The sequence below is a fragment of the Corapipo altera genome, unplaced genomic scaffold, assembly GCF_003945725.1.
Source record: "Corapipo altera isolate COAL_440 unplaced genomic scaffold, ASM394572v1 67, whole genome shotgun sequence".
Taxonomy (NCBI): Eukaryota; Metazoa; Chordata; class Aves; order Passeriformes; family Pipridae; genus Corapipo; species Corapipo altera.
In genome coordinates this window covers 1,163,213-1,183,621 of record NW_020884906.1, presented here as the reverse complement: position 1 = coordinate 1,183,621, position 20,409 = coordinate 1,163,213, and the positions used below count along the sequence as shown (strand labels likewise).

Sequence of the window (20,409 nt, the reverse complement as noted above, 5' to 3'; positions counted from 1 at the left end):
CCAACCATCAATTCCAGCTTTGTTCTATCCCAGCTTACAGCTGACATTGTCCAGTTCCAGACTGAGATGATCCTGCTCTTACAGAATTCCTGCATGCCATGGAAGTTACAGCTAAATTCACAAAATACAGAATTTATAGCACATTTGTAAGAGAACAAGGTATTTGCATATGTGTCAGTGCAGTGTACAGTTTGGCAATCTGAATCCTCAGGGCTTGCTAAGAATCTGCTCCCTCAAAAGCAGGCTTATGTGCCACTGAAAGATCGTGCTGGCCCTTTGGAAAGGGATTAATTCCTTTTCAACTAGGAATATTTGCATAGGGTACTGTGTTAGTTATGCCAAAGTCCTCTCTGATACTTGCAAAAACTGCAGTTTTTGTGATCAGTTATACAATGATCATTTTTATTCTGCCAAATGCTAAAGTTTAATTTAAACACTGCTTAGAATGTCTCTCTTGGGGAAATTCAGATATGCAAATATACTTCATGAAAACAAGAAAGCTCATAAGGACAGTCAAACCAGAATGGCTTCCCACCATCAGTGTGCTAGAGGAATATGACAGAAACTCATAAAAAACAGCAGAGTCTGCTCTCTGTTATTTGTAAATGGAATCCCCTCTCTTCCAGTCCTGCTCTCCCCATCTCCACACATTCTTCAGTTGACCATAAAATCTCATCACTTTATACATGAAGTATTTTCTTCAGGTTGAACAGCACAAGCACTGGACAGTCCTTCCTGGTCCAAAAAGCTGATCCAAAGAAGGGCAGTGAAGTTAGTGAAGGGTCTGGAGCACAAGTCCTGGGAGGGACTTTGAGTTGTTCAGCTTTGGGGAAAAGGAGGCTTCCCTCAGGAAGAGGAAACGTCCTCAGGTTGCACCAGGGGAGGTTTAGATTGGATATGAGAAAAAATTTCTTCACTGAAATGGTTGTCAAGCACTGGAAGAGGCTCCCAGGCCAGTGGCTCAGTCAGGATCTGGGGAGGTCTCTGGAAGTGCAGATGTGGCACTTGGGGACATGGTTCAGTGGTGACTTGGCAGTGCTGGGTTAACAGTTGGACTCAATGATCTGAAAGATCCTTTCCAAGCTAAATGATCCCATGAGTCTGTGTTTCTATGTCAAATCATGTTAATGACCAATATAACCACTATCACCAAAACCATCAACACCACCTTCACACAAAAACATTTTAAATACAGTAAAATCCAAACCCCAAATGCTCTAATAGCTCTCATTTCTTACTTCAGTATGGTTGCTGATGTTACAGTGTATCCATTAATTTTGGCAGCACCAAGGGCCTCCCAGTGGATCGGTGACAAATGTCACTTCTTCCAGAACAGCTTCCTAAAAATCAGTTCTACCCAGCAGTTGTACATGGCTGTCTCCCAACAAATGTGATGACATGGTTGCTTCCCAATAATAAATGGCAAAGATACCACTGCTTCCCCAAACAAATGCTCTGTGAAAACCTCTCTTTTTTTAATTACCTTCAGCCATTCCTGAACTGCATCAAAGGTGATACAGGGAAATCTTACTGAAAGGGTTGCAAAGACATAAATAATTTGATCAGAAGAAACCTTTGACCAAACCTTTGATGATGAACAGCAAAATATCAGTTTCTGGAATCCATGTCCCAAGCTTCAAATGGTTGTGGCAGACTAAAATAGTTCTGAGACATAAATCCCGTAATCTGACACAGAGTACAACCTGCCTGTTTGTGTGCTTCCCCTGCTGAAGTAACTATAAGAAGCTTTTCTTCAGCTCACCAGGCAGGAAAAACCATGTGTTGATAGAAAAGTTGTGCTGCCTAATGAATGCTCTGACTCTCTGCAGGTGATGGACAGCCTGGCTGTTGCTGCAGCTGGTGAGAAGGTGCTGTCAGAGCATCCAGCACAGCCCAGTGACCTGTCAGGGTTCAGCATTTTCCACCTTCACCTTCCTCCCTCAGGCTCCCTGCACACACCCTAGTCCTCCAAAGCCATCTTTCATTACAGCCCCAAAATCGTATTTTATCTCCTCTTCTCCCTGTTCCCCTTACAAAGCCGACAGGTTTCCAGGGATGATTTTCAGCTCAGTCTTCCCTTTCTCAGAGCAGCTGGGTCTGTGCACTAACCTTTACTAGCAAGTTCAGGCTAACACTGTGATTATCATGTTCACTGTTCTAAGGAAATTCCTTGCTGCTGCAGAAGCTGAATGCATTTAGGTTTTTTTTTCCCCCCTCTCTTGTGGCTACAGACAATAAATACTGCTTATGTATGCTTTTTCACAGAGCAGCAGATTGGTGTTAGATTAATTCTAAACCCTATTTTATCAGATTAGTTTGATTAGCTTGGATTTCAGATATGTTCCACAAGACATTCTAAAAATCTCTCTCCAGCTTAAACGTGGGAGAAAAAGCAGGGAATTCGCATATGTATCGTAACAGAGAAACAAAATTCCTGCTACAAAATAAAGCCAGAAGTGAGAGGCACCAAAGTCATGACAAATGGAAGGAGTAAAATCACAGATAAGCATCAAGAAAGCTCTTCCAGTACCACTCTACCATGACCAGTGTGCCTATGACTTTGTTAAGTAGCACTGCAAGATCACGCTGAATTTTTTACTTCTGTAAGCAATTCTGCCTGGGCCAGAACGACTGTGCACGTGAGCAACCTGCCAGGGATGTTTCCAGCTAAAGAGTTCATGGTCTAATCCCACAGACACAGGTAAGGAGGTAATTGGAGCATTCTTCATGCTACTTACAGGCTGGATGCTCTCCTGACTTAATCATAATGCTTTAGCTTAAACACCTCACTAGAGACAAAAGGAATAGACACAAACAGTGTGTGAGAAAAGGATCTTCAAAAACACAATACAGAGGAGGTATTTTTTACACCTGTGCAACTAAGATAATTTCTATGGACAAAACCCACCCCTTCTGCAGGACAATATTTTGCATATAGTGAACATAACCCTGAACAAGGAGATTTCAACTGTGACACACAGCAAAGCAGATACCTTTACATCCTGAAGGCAAGCAAGCTTTTGATCTGCCAGGGGAGAGCTGGAGACACAGGAACTTCATTTTTTGGTCTCAAGTGACTACCTTCCTGTAACTCAGCAGCAGTTCTGCATGGCATTAATCTTACTTTGCAAATGCTCCACAACCTGGACCAGCTGGGCTTCAGGACAGTCCAAAAAACTCGAGTGGAAACTGCTCATGTTTGCTTGACACCTCGTTTTCAGGCTGCTTGTCATCACAGTATTAACAATGCGATGGCGGTTCTACTGTGGAGCAAATTCCTTATAAATATGGATTTCCAAAACTGAAATGCCTAGGTAATAAAGACAGCACAGAGACACAAAACCACGAGTAGGATCATGTTTCAGACTGGTTGCAAAATGTGACCAGACTGACAGCATATAATTCTTCTTAACATCTACATAAATTTCAAATATAAGAAATATGCATTTAAACAATACAGCAAAGGACAAAAGTAGCATTAGAAGACTCAAATGAATGCAAGTCGCAGAAATGTAAATAGAGTATTTTATTATTGCACCACATTTCCAGGCTGCATAAATAAGTGCACATATATTCTGTGGCTGTACTAAGCCACTTTGACAACTATGACTCTATTGTGGCAACAAAATGCCAAGAAATCCCCTGAGATTTAGCAATATTTTCTGACACCACAATCCTGCAGCTATCTCCACGAGCAATTAAATGAAAATACTGCACTGCCTCTTGCTACATTCCGGAGAGCTGTGTCAGGCAATTCAGCCTAAGAAAAACACTGCTGATGTGTCTGACACCTGCCAATCAGCTCCAACTCACTGCAGCTTCCTGAAGTGCTTCAGAGAGGCTTGCAAGAGAACCGCTGTAATTAGATGCGAAAAATATCTTCCAAACAGGCTGGTCTTCCTGAAAAGGAAACCTGGATTCTTCAAGGGGTAGAAAACTGCAGCTGTGGAAGACGCCAGGTTGCTGTACCCCTTCTGTGCCAACACTCCCTGCCACCCCCACCATGGCCAGAGAAGCAGGGCCCTGCTGTGGTGGGTGTGGCAGCAGCCACCAGGAACAGCCCACAGGGGAGATGCTCAGCTGAACCTGCAGGCACACACACTTGTTGCCATCAACTTCTTACCCGCTGGAGGAGCAGGGAAATTTGCAACTGGCTGAGACCTGCCAGAGCTGGCATAAAACACACCCTGGGAAGGGAACAGACAGGATGTAGATGTTTCCCAGGGAGCAAAGGAAAAAACCCCACTTAGAACTGACTGCCTTGGATTAGGTGTGTAAAGGAACAGTAAGTGAAAACAGAGAGAGAGACTGGATGTAGAAGGGAGAGCAGCAAGGCAAAAGTAGAGAGGTCAGAGAGGAAAGCTGGAGTAAAAGAGGTGGCAGAAAGTATTGCAAGGAAACAGTAAGTCTGTTTTCCACAGTGCAACAGTACTGATGTACTGGAGCCAGGGCAGGTATTCTTTGTTCCAGAAATGGCTTCATGGGACACAATTCTTCCACCTTCATTCCCTTTAGTTGATGCTGCTCAATCAGGCACAGTAAAAACCTCTGCCTCAGAAGGACTATTGACAACCAGCTCTACTTGTCCTTAGGGTAAAACAGGGAGCTGGACATGGAAGGGCCTGCCATCCCACCAGACAGGTCACTGAATACTGCTAAGAACTCTAGCACATCCTCAGGCTTAAAGCTGCCAAGGGCACTTCCACAGCAAATTTACAGCATTTCAGTGGTCAAGGTCAGAATTACGTAGCCTTTAGCTCTTAGAGGTTATTAATACAAAAAGATAATGACTAGTTGCAAATTTTGGCTCTTCTTTTTTTTTTTTGTGGGGGTTTCTTGTCTAGTTTTAGCTCTTTGTCCACTACGAGCTGGGCTAAGCTTAAATAGTTGGTAGCTCTGTTTTATCATCCCTGAGCTGGAATGCACAGAGGTGCAGCCTTCATGCAGCATCTGTGGGACAGCCTCTTCCTCGGTTGCTCAGACAATTCCTGTGCCCAGCAAAGGACATGCTCTGCAGGAATCTGACACACAGGAATTGATTTTAACACATGATTCAGGATCATGTCTGTTTTCATCATGCTTTTCTACTACAAGCAAAGTCACTTTCTGAAACTATTAAAGGACCTGGCATCAAATAAAGCAGAGCCTCAAATTCCTGCCTGGAAGGTCCACGTTACAGCATTTGGAGACTCAAGCAAAAGGCAAAGTTTGCTGACAGACAGCCAGACTTTTAAACTCCGTTTGCTCAGGCTGTACCAGAAGCATCCAGCACTAATACAATTCTAGCAAACATAGCAATTATTTGTTCTGCTTGACAAAGGTCACCAGGCATCAGCCTGAATCTCTCACTGAAGTCCCTTTACCAAATTCTGCTTTCAGTGGCAAAACCAAAGCTGGTTCACAGTGAGCTGGGCTTCATTTTTTATCATTAGCAGTCAGGAACATTATGCCTTTTTTATACACTGCAATTTTAAATTTACAGGGTATAATCCTGGGAACTAGGATTAAGTTTAATATGCTTTGAATTCACATGATCTCATTACAGGATGAGATGATTCTAGACAGACTACTCTGCACAACTGCATGCTAAATGTACTCAGAGGCCCAGCATGTGACAACCCTGCACGTAACTGAGCGATTCTGCCTGGAAAGGGAGGTTTGTATAATTTTACTCAAAGAACCTTTTGATTTCAGTCTTAGTCTTTTGGCTAAGTGGCAAATTCTGAACACTGAAGTAGCCCTGCCATTTTACAGCAACTCCCCTTAAAGCTGTTAGATTTTATTCTGGGGCTCAAAAAAGGTAAACAGTTTTAAAGAACCTTAAGCTGGTCTCTTTTACTACAGCAAGGTATCAACTTGCTCTTACCTTGAAGTAGGATTTGCAAAGGTAACAGAGGGTTGATACCTTGTCTAATTCCACAAGTGCAGAGGTTTGTGGCTTGTGTGTCTGATTTATACATGGACATTTCCAACTTTCAAAGGGGAAAATGTGATTTAAGTACAAGATCATCTGCCAAATTCCTCAAACAATTACAGATGTTTCTTACATGTCTTGACTGCTGAAACCTAGATTTATCCAAACCACTACAAATTCCTCTACAAGCCATTTGTCTAGAGTCAAAGGACAAGAGGAGATCTGGATTTATGGGTCACGACACAAACTTATAAATCTTTGCTCTTAGTTTACGATCTAGAAAACATTTAAATATGGACTTTGTCAGTCCAAGTAGCTTTAGTCCTTTAATCCTGTGTTCCAGTTTAATGGAGCAGGAGCAGCACTTGTGTTTCCTGCCTTAACGTGCACTTACTGGTTTTGTACAGTGCCAGTGTCCACAGCACAACATTTTTCAGCTACTTTTTTAAACAAGGAAAAGGAAACCACTTCTTGCCCAGTTAAATTCCAGTAACTTAATCTTTGTGATACTAATGGTGATGATGTTTTGGGCCTAAAATCTGGCAGGGTGTTGCCACTGACATTCCTTCAAACCAAAACTTTTAATCATATATTATCCCAATTTTTTAAATAGTTTTAGCTGGTTCAAAACACCATTTTTTCAGTGAATGAGCTATTCAAAAATCCTAATCAGGGACCCATTTTACTAGGAGCTGTATAAACACAGCTGCTAGAAAGGCTCTGGTACAGACTGCAACATAACAGTTTGAATTCTGTTTGGAGAAGAACATCACAATGGCAACTTAAACATGTTAAACATGCTTCTGTGACCCCAAAAAGAAATGTGATATGGTTTGATTAAAAATAAAGTGATATGTAATGCTCAAAGAGTGGAAGGTGGAGCCAGATTTAAATGATGTGTATTTGCACTTGAAGAGCAACACCCATGAGTAAGGGAGGAAGAAGAGGAGCTGAGGAGGAAAGACAGCTCTGAGGAGAAAGAAGTGAAGACAACTTGAGGCAAAACCAGAGCCAAGGAGGCCACCTGAGAGCTGCTCTGCCCACCAGAGCACTGCCAGCCCTGGCCAGCAAAGCATCTGAACAACCACTGATCCTGAAGGGAGGCTCCCAGGATTTAGCAACAACGTGTGGGAGACTCTTCAAACTGTATTCTGCTCCAGTTGGGTCCTTTTCCTTCAGAGCTGTTCATCCCTTCCAGGGTCCAGGAGGAATCTGTGGGGGAGCCAAAGCCAGATAGGAAATGTTGAACATCCTGCAGACTGACTGAGGGCAGGAGGAAGCCCAAAGGCACGTGAGACTGCAGGTGGAAAACAGGGAGGGGGTTCTTCCAGGTGGTGCTTCCACAGGCTCCTCTGGATGCTGCAGGAAAAGGTGAAATACTGGTTATACACACTGCCAGTGGCTTCAGGGAGGGGGTGGGCAATGGGAAGTTTGTTTGGTTTATTTGTTCTCAGTTCTAGCTACAGCCAGCCATAATCCCTGCAATCATTTCACTGTGCCCCAGAAACAATACATTTGAGATAGTCTGGCTGCCATTTATTCACTAGATACAACAGCAGCAAGGAGTTTTCAAAAAGGGTTTGCAGTTGGATTGATGGACATGTAATCATTCTGGAAGGCAAGATGAATCACTCAAACTAGTGGGGTAAAGCAAAAATACACACTGAACTCCCCTTAGCCAAAACAAAAGAATAAATTACCACATTCTACATGAACAGGGGGAAAAAAAATAAAAAAGGACCAGAAAATTTTCCAAGACAACTGACTTCAATTAGTATTTGAATTTCATATTCAAAGGATTTCTAGGAAAAAAATCTTTTTGGAATGGATGTGAATTTGTTATAACTTAGTATACAGCTTACCTTCTTGCTGGATCTTGAATTCTCATTCCTAGGAGAGAAGAGGAACATATCAGTGTTGTATTGCCAGGCTGAAGCTGGAGGGTGTTCTTAAGAGAATTTGCAAAAAATATCTACTTACCTAACTTTCTGCCTCTCAGGTGAGGAAGGTCCCTGTAATTTGGACTCTTTTGATCATCTTCAAAAAAAAAAAAAAAAAAGAAAAAGAAAAGAAGGAGCTGCATCTCAGATTGCAAATGCTGGAGTTGCCCAACCTGAACAAGCAGTGTTGGCTGCTGCAGTTCAAATTGGCCATGGCAAAGCAAATCATGGTGCACAGCAGGTGACTTAAATCTCTTTTATCAGTCCCACCTGTACTACCCAAAAAGAGGGCAGCATTCAATTCAATAACCAGGTTAGGTTGCTTGAGTTTTTCCTTGGGTACTTCTGCCTGTTAATTAAACTACCAGTTCTACTGAGTGGACAATTTTGTACAGAATAAACAGTTCTTTTCAAAAATCCCATTATAGGCTATGGATTTTTTTCCACCCAAATTCTACCTCCACTAAAATCTGCAGTCTTCTCTCAGACTTTCTCAGCTGGCAGGGCAACACATCCCTGCTATTCTTTGGATCATTCTTGCTTGCTTGTTTATAGGAAGTGGTCTGGCCTTCCTAATGGACTGCACCTGGGAGAGATTTGCCCGAGCAGCAAAATCACTCCCAGGGAAATAGTTTTTAACCACACTCCTTAATAATGATCTCTGGGATGTACTGCCTGGGCTGGGGATTTTAGCATGTGGACTCTCAAAATCTTCCCATGAAATGGAGCCTTTAGTCTCGTTTTGAGGATGTGTCTTGCTGGGAATGACTTTGATGTTCATTTTCTTTATACAGAGATTGCTAATCTGGAGAAGGAGCTCAGGACAGCCAAGGAGAACACCAGGGGTGAAACCAAGGACAGGAGGCAGGTCACTTGGTAGGGTAGCTCCAGATGCCCACATTTTGCTGCAATATATGATCTGTACATCATACACTGCACTCAGAAATGACACAAAAGCCACAAACTGTGTCTCGTGTTTAATTCTGGCAACACAAGGGAGCTACAAAGTCCATGTCCATGAGGAGGAAGCCTGTACCCCATGTTTGACATGTGTTTGTTCTCACACAGCCTCTCCTCAGAATTCCACCCACAGACCCCAGTGTCTGAGTGCACAGCTCACATCTGAGTTCAGGTTTGGGAGGTATTTACAATCCTAACAGAGGAGATCTCATTTCTACCAGAGCAGTTACTCAGATTCTCCGGCAGGACACGGGATAAGTTCATTCCAGCCATACACTGACCACAGGAGTTCACTGAGTTTATTTTGCAGCTTAATGAAGAAACCACTGATGGATTTTTGATGCCTTATCACATCTCTTCCACTGCCATGTGGCTGACATTACTTTGGACCTTTAAGCAAAGAAAACTTCCAACTGCATTAATAGGAATGAACCAAGAAATGATTTTGGTGACCTTAGAGGACTGCTTACATGTCAACTAAATGTCTGTAATTACTGATAAATTCTTATCTGAAGTTGAACATAATTAAGATTTCTGTTGATAATCCAAAGCTCTGGAGATTTCTTAACTTTGCACAATGTGTTTATTCCACCTACTGACAAAAATCTGTTTTCTTGAGCCTATAAGGAAACCTTTCTGGGATAGGTGTTGAGTTGGTCAGAAATGTTTGCTTCACAGTTCTGGAACTTGAGGACTTCTGCCTTCCCCAGTGCAGTAAAATAGAGATTTAAATTCAACCTTCTATACTTGCTGTGACAACGGACTTTGCCCTTTCTGTACATTTTTCCTCACTAGAAGAGTCTTTGAATGCCTCCTCAATCTCTGCTGAGATGAAGCTGCTGCAAAATTCAAGCCAGTAGCTCAGATATGAGGAAACTGCTTTGCTAACGGGATTTTTCAGGAGGATAATGAAGATGTTTGTTCCAGGCTCCAAGCTAAAACTTACAAGTTTAAACTTTCTCCTCACTTCTCTGACTCAGCCACTGACAGCACATCCAAAGTATTAGGGCTGTCCAGTGTGATACTATAAGTGGAAAAGACAAGAGCATGTGGCCACACTCAAGTGCCTTTCCACCTTCATAAAATGGACACAATCTTGTTTGATTGATTCTTTAAAGAACTGACCTGGGTAATTACCTAAACAATTAAGGTGTATTACCTCCTGAAGTGCAAGAATGAAATTACAGTTGTGACACACGCTGAGTCAAGTTTTGATTTTTCCTTCGTTTAAATTCTCTTGCCAAATTATGATTAAAACATAGTTTAGGTTGCACTGATCTTTTCCGCATGGTAGCATAATACAAAATCAAATGTAAGTCACCTCACAGTTCTTAGTATTATGTTGAGCTGAAACTTCAAAATTTCTTTCTAATGTCCACCTTTTGACTACCTTATATTATTAACATGATTGCAGGCTAGCTCCCACAATTGGGATTTATGCTTTTATGCTGAAAGACCTTGGTTCAAACCCACAAACTCTTCTGAGGTCACTGCATAAGTGCTTTAAGTTTTCAAAGAGAAGGATAAGTAAAAGGTCAGATTCAATGGTCTGTTCTCCTTAATAAATAACAGTAATAATATGAATCATTCTCCCTTTCCTGAGTCAAAGCTTCCCAGAATCATTTCAAAAGTCCCCCTCCAGCCTTATGCTAACAGACATCCCTAGCAAAGTAAGATGAGGAAATTCAGGGCTTGTTTGCAGGAAGGATTCCCTCCCACACAGCATACATTTTTCCATCCTTGGAAAAACACTACTTTACTTTCTAAAATGGGGCACTGCATTAAATAGATCCCCCTGCACATGAACAGGCAGAGGCACAAATTCCCCTCATTCCTGGAGGGGAGGGCAGACCTGGGTGTGACAGCAGAGCCTGACCCAGCAGGTGGAGAACCAGGAATTTGGGGACAGAAGTGCTGGAGCTGCCAGGTGACTGTGCAGGCCAATTCCCCACCAGGTCTGTTCCACACAAGCACACACAGTCAATCTCCTGGGAAACCTTCCTGCTTCAGTTCTGATAGCATTTGAAACTCTTAATGGAGTATTTGACTCAGCCTTAACATAATCAGATCAATCGGGTGAAAATGCAGAAAATGGTTACCAGAAAATTACTCATTTCAGCATTTTCTCTGGCAGAAACAAAAGTAAGTTTTAGTAAGACTGAAGATCTCAGGGAAAAACATCCCCAAAGGATCAGAGAGAAACTGGAGTCACAAAGGCAAACACATGGTAGAGAATCAGCAAATCCTCCACTGGTTCCAACTCCCAAATTAACAGTATGTTCTGACGCACGCCGGGGACAGACAGCACTGAGACAATCTGGTTGTTGCCTTTATGAGATGAAAACAATCTCTTCTCCTTGCTCAACCTTTTCCAGTAATCCCAGGAGGAACTGCTCCAGCTGGGCACACATGGAGCCAGCACAGCCCCTCCAGCCAGGCTGCACCGGGCAGCTTCACCCACCCTGAGCCCCCTCTTCCCTGCCCCAAGGGTCGGCCCATCACCTCCCAGCTCTCCTCCAGCTCTCCTGGGGACTGCAGTGGATTTGGAAGGCAAACACTGTCAGACCTCCAAACCCACCTGCAGGGCTGTGACTGAGGGAAGGGGAGAAAGGTTATTTTTTGACAGTAGAAAAGAAACACAAACTTTAATTGCTATATAGCTAGTGCCTAGCACATGTGAGCAGGGATGATAAGGAAAATACCTAGAGCAGTTCAAAGGAGGTTTTAAAGAGAGAGGGCTTAATCCATTTCTAATTAAGTCACATGAAGTAGTGAATTGACACTCTGGCTAAATGTACCTATGCAAAAATAGAGCTGAGAAGAGGAGCAGGGAAACTCCTCTCGGCACAAGTTTGATTTCTTCTGCAATCTATAACTAATCTACAGACAGCACTCACAGTGCCAGAACTCCACGTGGCCACTTGGAACTGGAAAAGAAGCCAAGAGCAGAGGCCAGCCGTCCAAAGGGAGCACAAAGCAGATTCCAGCAGCTTTGCTTACGGGCTCTATTCACACTGCTTAACCCCAACAATGCAGCCTGGCAGCGCCTGCCTGCCCAAATTAGCAGCACTTCCCTAATGAGCCTGACAGCTCAGGAGCTGCCATCACCCACGACCATGAGCCCTCCCAGCCCCCTCCCCGCTGCCTGCCCAGACCACAGGACGTGTCCCCCTCACACAGGGCCAATTCCTACAGACAGACAGGTGACCTGTCACAGATGGCTGGGATTTGGGGTTTTTATGATGGTATTTTCAGTTTTCAGGTAACTGCAGCCTTAAGCCAAAGGGCAGGGAAGGGGAAAGTTCCCAAATCCTCCTAGATTTGCTGAAATTACTTCTGTTCAAAGAATTGTGCTTAATAAAAAGGTACAGGAGGGGAATACCTCAGCAGTGGTGTTGACTCAGACACTGCTGAGCTGGCAGCTCTGCAGGATTGTGTGCCAGCTGTCCACCACTGGGTTCTTATTCAGGGATGGAACAGCACTGTCACTCGGTCTGATCCTTTCTGCAAGGACCTCCATCCCCCCCACTCACTCCAGTTCCAGTCTCCAACATCAGATACTAAAAATAAGAGCCATCTTACAAGCATTCCCAACCAAAAAGGAAGTGATTGGTAGTTCTAGGCCACCTGACCTTAAATTTTTTGATGGACACATGATTCAAGATGGGCACCACACTATTGAAATTCAAATTTGAATTGTGAAGAGGCTTGGATAGAGCTGTTCACTACATTTATTACAAAGCCTCCTGATACATGATATAACATGGATTCAGAATTCTGTGGTCTACTTCTATTCACTTCTTTCCTCACCTGTGTGTGTTCAAGGGCTCTCACAGGCAAAATTTTCGTAAAAACAGAACAGTCAGCCTAAATGACACTTCAAGATCAACTCTTACAAACTTCCCTAAATGTGCACAGCGCAAATGCAGCAGGGGAAGCTTTTTTCTCTGAATTAGAATTCAGCTGGGTTGATCTCTAAAGCAGTTCAGATGGAGAGTGTAACCCTGAGGTTTTTACTGGGCTTCATCACTGAGAGATGAAGGGTGTGATATGCACTGCAAACTCCAGTGCAGGATACAGGGCAGGAGAGATGCACTCACAGTGCCTGCAAGAATCAAACATAAAGATACAGTGCACATTGCTGCTTTCAGAGATATGAAAGATGGTGATGATGATACTTGTTCTCTGTTAGATTAAAATCTTCCAGTATCAGGTCAGCAGCCACAACACTTGTGAATCCTTTACCAACACTTTATCAGCCTCCACACTTGGGCAGGCAACTGCCAGAGTGAGGAGACCCTCAGCTACCCCCAACTGCTGCCTCTCTAATCTGCATTAGTTTAACTGCTTCCCAGCCTGTGGTTCTTTCCTGATTATTCCAGCCCAGCCAGGAAGAAGGTGCACACTTCCAAGGAGGATGGGAATTGAACCAGCTCACTGAAATCCAGAGTGACCCCTGATCATCACCGGCCCTGCTCACCTGCCTGAACGTGGGCTTCCATGTGCCAAAGCAAAGTTACCAGCTCAGAGGTCCTGGTTTTCCAAGAAACAAAGTTCACTGACAACAATTGCTCTTCCAAACCATGACTGTCTTTCATTCTTGAGTCCCTGCTTCATCTCCCTGACAAAGCAAACAGGAGTTAAGCAGCCTAGAGGATGTCATGTATGGATAGCTAAGTAGTCTCATGGAGATATTTCACATTTTAAAAAGCAGTTATATTCTTACATGTCTAAATGTTATGACTTCCATTAAAAAGATAAGTCACTCAACATTTCTGTCTGTTAACACTCCCAAAAAATTTTTAAGTTTTACATAGGATATTTTTTGTTAAATTCTCTTGAGCAGCGAGTTTCAAAATTAATCTGCAGTGCAATGCTGGGTGGACAAAATTCTGAACAGTACCTTTCCCAATTTGCCCCAACACTGACTAAACTGTGACAAAAGCAAAGTACGGAACTTGTTTTGTCCAAATGATCCTTCTGTTCAGCTTTTTTATACACTTATTTAAGATGCTGTGAGAAAGCCTATATAGAAAAAAATCTCTGGATACACGAATCCCAAGTAACACCAGAAATAAGGAAATACTCCTTCAAGGTAGAGCTCTTAAACCCCCCCCAAGCAAAGCCTTCCCTTTCACTCATACAGGAGCTTTCTAAAAAGGAAATATTACTGAAGAGTCTTATCCCTTATAAACCTATCTGCAATTAATGCAGAACGATAAAACAAACAAACAAAAAACCAATCACAAACCCAAACAGCAAAACAAATGCCCTCTAAACCACCTTTGGGACCCTCTTGCACTCGTGGCTCTCCAGAGGTAGGACTGCAAATAAAGAAATCCACATTGGTTTCAACTGGCTTTGAAGTCTTACCTGCTTTTCTACCAAACGAAAAAGCATCTTTTTTTGCTGAAGCCAACTGAACAATAGTTTGTTTTCACACAAGCTCAGATTGCTTACAGTAATCCCAATAATAATTTGAGGTTTTTTCTTTAGAAGTTAATTTCTCAGCTCTGTTGCCTGGGGGGGTAGGGGGGGGAAGGCAAGAGAAACCTTCAAAACATAGACAATATTAGTAATAAATTGAGACTGGCAAAAGTGTATGTGAGGCACTAACCCAATCTCACTCTTGCTGGTTTAATGGCATTGCTCACTCTTGTGTTCTTCATCTTGCAGAGCAAGATGGTAGGGGAGGAGATGCAGATTTTTATCTCAAATCTGCCACTGAAGACTTAAGACTGGAAAGAAGTTCTGGGGGGAGAGAGAGAGGAGATACACCCACATGACAGAACCCAACACCACACAAAATGAAACCTTACTTCAGAGGGAGAAATGCAGGCAGGAAGATGACCTGTTTAGCTCACCTGGGTTGTTGTCAGAGCAAAGCCTGCTTTAATTCCTGTCCATTTTTCTAATTATTCCAAAATGTATGTCTGTGCTCAGTGTTGTCAATCAGAGTGTGCAAAAACAACACCCTCTCTGCAGTTAGAGCCAAATTGAGAGGTCTGCTGTCCAGTTCATAAAGTTTAGAGTTTCTACGAACAAGCTCAATTAAGCCTTGGAGAATATCCAGGCTTCAGGATATAATTTCCACACAGAGCCTTTGAAGCAAGATTTCAGCATCTTTCCTCCAGGAGACAAATGAATTCCAGTGACATGGCAGTGTATTTTTTCCCCCTTTAACATGAGACAGCTTAAAATGGAACATTGTTATTGAGCAGGAACCAGCTCTTCCTCTAAGTATTTTGTGTATAATGTCCTGGAATTTATCCAGATCCAACATAAGAAAGCATCCAGAAATAAAACCACGAAAAAAGTATATGAGCAGCACCAGGCTAGAATGAATAGCACCTTATCCTTATTTTCTAAAAATCCATCCCATGTACCACCAAACTGCTGGAAAACCTCTTCCTTCCCAAGCCCTCACTTCTCCCTATCTCACCACAGGTTCCCATTCAAGGCCAGTGACTCAACACCTCAACAGGGAAAACAGTCCCGGCTGAAATTTCTACCCAACAGGATGGGAGAATGTTAAGATCATTTCAAGGAGGAAGGAAGGAAAACCCATTAGCAGTCAAAAAGGAAGCACATTTCAATAAGGCTCTTTTGTCTTTAGAAAAGGGAAAGCAAGCTGAGAAATGTTCCCCCCACTACACAGTTGTGCTTACATGGGCTCCTTCCTTGGAAAAGTCTTTAATTTTGGCAAAGCCTACACAAAAGAAGAAAAATTACTGAACTGTTTTAGAAAAGAAACCTCCTAAATAACAATAACACAGATTTGTTCTGGAACAGATCTAAATATTTGCACCTTTCAAGTAAATAGGAGGAGTCAAGGACTGTAGGTGCCAGACAAACAACGTGCACTGACTCATTTCTCACTGGAGCAACGATGGCTCTGCAGGAGCGGCTGGGAAGAGATCGAGAATGCAGCTTGGCCACTGGACACTCTTTCCTTTTCTGTCTCAAGAACATAAGAAACATCACCCCAGGGCATCCCAGAAGTTTCTCTGGCTGCCTCTGAGAGCCCACCAAGCTACAAGACCCCTTCATCATTCAGCTGTGCACTCTGAAGTGGAGAGTTCAGCAGGGAGACAAAGCAGTGAGGTGCTCCTGGAAGGGATGGAAGGGTAATCTCCCCAGGACAGGGTGCACAGCATCCTTCAGAGAGGCAAGACTTAGCAACAAAGTTTTTGACGCATTTTTCTTCTCCTGCAGTGAGCAGATCCTGGAAAACAGGCAAGCTACACCACTGGGAGCTGGAAGGAATGGCAGGCAGGTTCCTCTCTAAAAAGGCATCTCCCTGAGCACCACGGGCTGTGCAGCCTCTGCACCCGCTGGCACCAGGCAGAGCCCTCGGAGAGCAGCAGCACTGTGCTGATGTGCTGTTTGCAGCACATGCCTGGGGAGCTTTCCCAGGGAAGCTGCAGCACCTCCTGCAGCTGTGCCCATCCAGCTGCTTCCTGCTTTTGATGACAGCTCTGCAGCTTGGCCAGACTGCATCAGAGCCTCAACAGGGATTGTTTCACTTTCCTCCAACCCTCTCCATTGGAAATGAGATGCTCAGGCACAGCTCTCTCTCCAGACCACAGAAGACAAAGCATTATGGGTTATCACATTAGCTCCCTTCCATCTGACAGCTCCAGGAACAGCAACGTTATGGACCTATCACTGCTTGCCCCGTTCAACAAAGCCACAGTACTTCATACTTTCATTCACAAGTTTAGGCCAAGAAGAACAAGTCCAAAGCACCCCTGACTCAAGCAGGGCTCCACCACCCCAGACTGGGTGGTACCAGCTCAAGCCCAGAGCACCTTTGCATGCACTGCAGATACAGCTTGGCCCCCGTTCCTGCCACCACACACAAAGTGCTCTTCAGAAAAAGGCCAAACAATAGCAGATCTGTCAGATAATGCACTGGAGCAAAGTTGAACACTTAACATTTTGCAAAACACAAGGGCCTGACGGGCGAGCAGAGGCCCAACACTGAACAAAACCTCCTCAGAGGCAGCTGGAGCTGCCCACACGTTACCAGGCTCTGGCCTCCACGACGGGTGGGAACTGAGGCCCGATTGTTTAGCGCAGATCAGAGGCTTTCACCAGAAGTCTGGCAAATTGAAAAGCTCTCTTAAGTTTTCAACAGTGGGGCTGTCAGCAGGAAGCACAGTTCATATGACCCCCACACCCTCCTCAGGAAGAAGAGCAACAGCCTAAAAATGTAATGGAGAGTGGGGATCAGCACTCCTGTGTTAGCAAAACACACCCTAACAACATCTGCTGCCCCTCTGCTTTTCTGGAGGAGGTTTCTCCTCAGCATATTTCAACCCTCCACTTCAGCTGAATAGTTTTTTGGCTACAGAAGGTGGAGTTAATTTTTGTAATAAGGCTAAATAAGTTATTTAGATTAAGAGTCCATTATTCTTCAATTATGCCCAAAACATATTACTGCTTGAGCTCAGAAAAGCAAATCCTCTTCCCAGGCCTGCTCTGAGTGGCTGTGGTGTGGGACTGTGATGCTGAGGAGCCACAGGCTCGCCTGAGCAGACTGTCCCTCCCAGGACTAGCCCTTCTCCCCAGAAACACACCGGGCTGGCCCTCCTGGCTCCAGGAGCAGCCCAGTGCTGGCAGACCCGGCCCTGGCACGAGCCTTCCTGCTGGGGCATTCCCTGCAACATGTTCCACCATCCCTGCCTGACACTGGGCAAAGACACCACTGCTGATTTAAGAGCACTCTGGACTGCAGCTGTAAGAATCAGGGAGAATATTTTGGCCAAGCATCTCATCTGGCTTGTTCCAATGCCCCTCTTCAGGCAACTGCCACTGGCTACAGCCAAAGACAAGGATCGAGGGCTCTGTGCACCCAGTCCAGCTGAAGCCAGAGCTGCAAGAACAGCACTGTGAGAGGACACACACATCAACACAGATGAGTTGTTTTCAGGTGTCACACTGGGAACAATTTGGCCTGCAGAACTTTGGCAATAAGGGTAGAGGCTGAGCATGCTGCGACACTCAGATCTGCCTGACAGAGATGCTCAGTCGAAAAGCAATTCTCATCAAGAGCCTCTCTGGTCATTCACTAGGAAATATTCCATTCAGAGGGAAAACTATTTTCAAGTTACAGCAGGGGGGTTTAATTTAAAATTATTTTTAACCTAATGCTTTTTGGCTTGAAGCCAGAAGTAGACAAAACTCCATTTATATTTATGGATCAGATTACCTCCTCATCATTCACATATTCATCTGTTTAAGAGGTGCACTTTTCATTTGTATCTTCTCAGGACAAAAACCCCAACAAACAAACAAACCAACGCCCAACCTTTGAATTTCTTCAAAGCCTTTCAATGACTACAACTGAAATTATCAGCACCCACTTGCACATGACTTCATTTCATTGCCATTTGTCATATCAGCCTCCGTTCTGTGATCAAAATAACTTAGATGGCAGCAGGAAGTAAGGAATTAAATGGAAACCTGTAGAAATATGAATGAACCTGGGGTGGGTTTGGGCCATCTGATTGTGAATGGATTGGAAATGGAGCTCATCCCTGTGCCAACACCGTGCCTGTGCACGGGATTCCCACGGTCCCACAGCCCCCTTCTGCCATGGCTTAACACCACACCACAGGCTGTAAAATTCAAACTACCAAACAAGGAACAGGCCATCACACTTCTTTACAACTAAGAGTCATTTCAACAAACACTACTTTGGATGGAGCTACAGAGGGTGAGTTTTAAGTTTTGGGCTTGGTCTTTTTTAGTGAAAGCCTTTCATCTGCATATGCCACCCTCAGAGACAGGTACGTAACACAAAAAATGTTTGGATGGTTCTCTGTTCAGGGGTACTCCCACACAAGGACAGTGTATTGGTATCTCCTCACATAACCCCTCCTCAGTTATCTCCAGACAGTTGTTCAATCAGAAGTTAAACTTTAGTGTCTGCTGCTATTAAGTGAGAGGGAACCACATCTGAAATGGAAATGTTGCTTTGCAAAGCCATTCATGCTTTGGCCCAGATTTTGGCAGTATAAATGCTGGCCCAAGTGTTTCACCCTGGTAACACCCACCTGAATGGCTGTGCCAAACACTCCAGAGACAGCTCTCCACTGAAGCTCCTCCTTGAGCTACTGTTGTTCCCCCCTTACCTAGTCTGATTAACAAATAATCACACCAATATAAAAATATTACCTTAATGCTGTAATCTTATCAACAATGACTGTTCTGGAATGAGCAGTAATACCAATGCCCTGAGGACTGCAAGCAAATGCCTGTTTCCCAGGGGGGCCTGGGCAGCCCCCCCTGCAGCTCTGAGCACACCTTGGGGGTGCAGATGCTCAGCCACCCCCTCCCCAGAGCAAACCCACCCCAGCCACGCCTGGGCCTGCCAGGGACTTCATCTGCAGAGCTACAGATGTGCCTGCTCAAAGGAACCCTAGAGAGGCAGCTCCTCACAACATTAAAGCCCCTTTACACCTCCTGAATCATTGCAGCTGCCTGTACAGCAGGGATGTTATTTGTTATCCCCCCCTTAGGATCACAGTTGAATTACTTTGCTGTACATTATCCTCTACCCAAATATTCAAAAATCACACTGACTGCCTGTCTGTGCAGGAAGGGTTTCAGCTGTATCAAAGGCGAGGCAAAATCCAAGCTGTGTCTGCAGTGAACCTCCTCTACCATCCCTCCCCCCCGTGATCCTGTGCAATTCCAGCCAGGCTGCCAAAGCCTGCTGGAGAACCCAGCAACGGAGATTACAGATGCAGTGGCTCAAAAATGAAGTTAAGCAAAATCTTTATACATTTACCATAAAATGATGGGCTTCGTAGTCCATGAGGATATTACTTGGAAAACAATCTGCAACTGTGATGAATTTCCTTAAGCTTCTGCAAGCACAGGTCTGTACAAAATGGGATTAATTCAAAACCTTATCAGCAAAAATTCACATGGCCCAAGTCAAGGATCCTGCTTTACAGGGTTAAAATTTAAGCTATCTGGTGTACTATGGAGAGAAAAAATTGTTTTTATAACCACACTTATGATTCTTAGAGCACATTCTGCCCTTGAGCAGGTTTGTTATTTCATTGTTAATTATGAAACCCTAAAGGAAAAGCTCAAAGGAACTAAAAGGAAGAAAAAGAAATCTCAAACTATTTTTTGTATTTATGTCTTCTGCTGACATTCCCATTTCCCCAAAATAAATATTTATTGCACTCCTTAAGCAAAATAAGATTTAATCCATGGTTCAGTTTTAAAGTAATACTGAGCCTACTGTGGATTTTACTTCCATCCTTGTTTTCTAGCAGTACAACCAGTAGATGAAAACACCCAGAACAAGTGTTTCTTTTGCTGTTGGTGTAGAAAACAAATGATTGGGCATCCTGGGGGAATTCTTTCAAGAGCAGTGGGCCCCATGCATGTCTCTGCAGTGCTGTGACAGCCACGGCCTCTCCCATGGCTCACAGAGGCAGATCATGGAGCAGCAGCACGCTCAGGGGCCGGCAGTTGGATCAATCCTGCTGGGAGCAGATGGCTCTCCCTACCTTACACCACGACCACTGGGATAAAGACATCAGCCCTGGATAACTCCAGTTATCAGAAGCT

General features: G+C 44.0%; 1 protein-coding gene and 1 long non-coding RNA gene across 7 annotated transcripts in view; both read right to left on the bottom strand.

Annotated features, from left to right (window-relative positions):
* The window catches only part of ZDHHC8 (zinc finger DHHC-type containing 8), a 114,173-nt gene that overhangs the window by 45,847 nt on the left and 47,917 nt on the right, over positions 1–20,409 (bottom strand). The gene's annotated exons all lie outside the window — the stretch shown is intronic.
* LOC113951262 lies at positions 6,801–7,969 on the bottom strand. Its single transcript, XR_003529096.1, has 3 exons — positions 7,895–7,969; positions 7,777–7,804; positions 6,801–7,273 (listed from the first exon to the last, which is right to left on the bottom strand). It is a non-coding gene; the product is annotated as an uncharacterized LOC113951262 (long non-coding RNA).